This window comes from Populus nigra, chromosome 14, assembly GCF_951802175.1.
Source record: "Populus nigra chromosome 14, ddPopNigr1.1, whole genome shotgun sequence".
Lineage (NCBI taxonomy): Eukaryota > Viridiplantae > Streptophyta > Magnoliopsida > Malpighiales > Salicaceae > Populus > Populus nigra.
Window position 1 is genome coordinate 9,028,853 of NC_084865.1, and position 815 is coordinate 9,029,667.

The window sequence follows — 815 nt, forward strand, 5'->3', positions numbered from 1 at the left end:
CTTTATAATCCATGAAGCTTATCTTTTTATAGAGAGGGAGGGCTTAAAGGTCATTTTTCATTGATAGCATTTCATGAAGTATAAATATCTCTTTCATAATATTAATGAGGAATAAGGTAACAGGTCATTTTAAAAACTTTTATAAACCTGTAGATATAGAGGATTGAGTATCTTTGACCTTAACTATTTATGTTAAGGGTATTTACCAAAAATTAATGGGGTCTTGTGACCTAATAGAAAACCTAGAAAGATCATTAGTTTTACATCCATCTAGACTCAACGAGATGCTGAGACTAGAGATGTTAGGTCTAGCAACCTACCAGATCAACATGTACATGTGCTTAATGCTTAGCTGAGCCTAGAAATGTTGGGTTTGTTGGCTAACCAAACTCATATATGTTTGGACTCAGATCATAGCTGAGTTTAAGAATGTTAGATCATTACCCTACTTTTGATCTTTTTATTGAACATGAATACTAGAAAAAAATAATTTAAAATATATTGATAAGTAATAGTAATATAATAATCCTAATTAAGAGAGGGTAAATCTAACCTAATTAAGGAAGGAAATGTGAGTAGATTGAAAACCTCTTACTATATATCAACCATTAGATGCAGATAGTCATTGGTCAACCAAGCATGACCTGGTAAAAATGAAGAATCACACGACACATAATGGGGTGACCACAAAGCTAGAGCCGTGCGTGCTTTTCATTGCCTCAATAGTCAAGGAGCATTTTTTTTCCAAATAAAAAGGCGGTTATGGGCTGACTCATGACGCAATAGGCATTATCTCTGTATTTACAAGCGTTCAC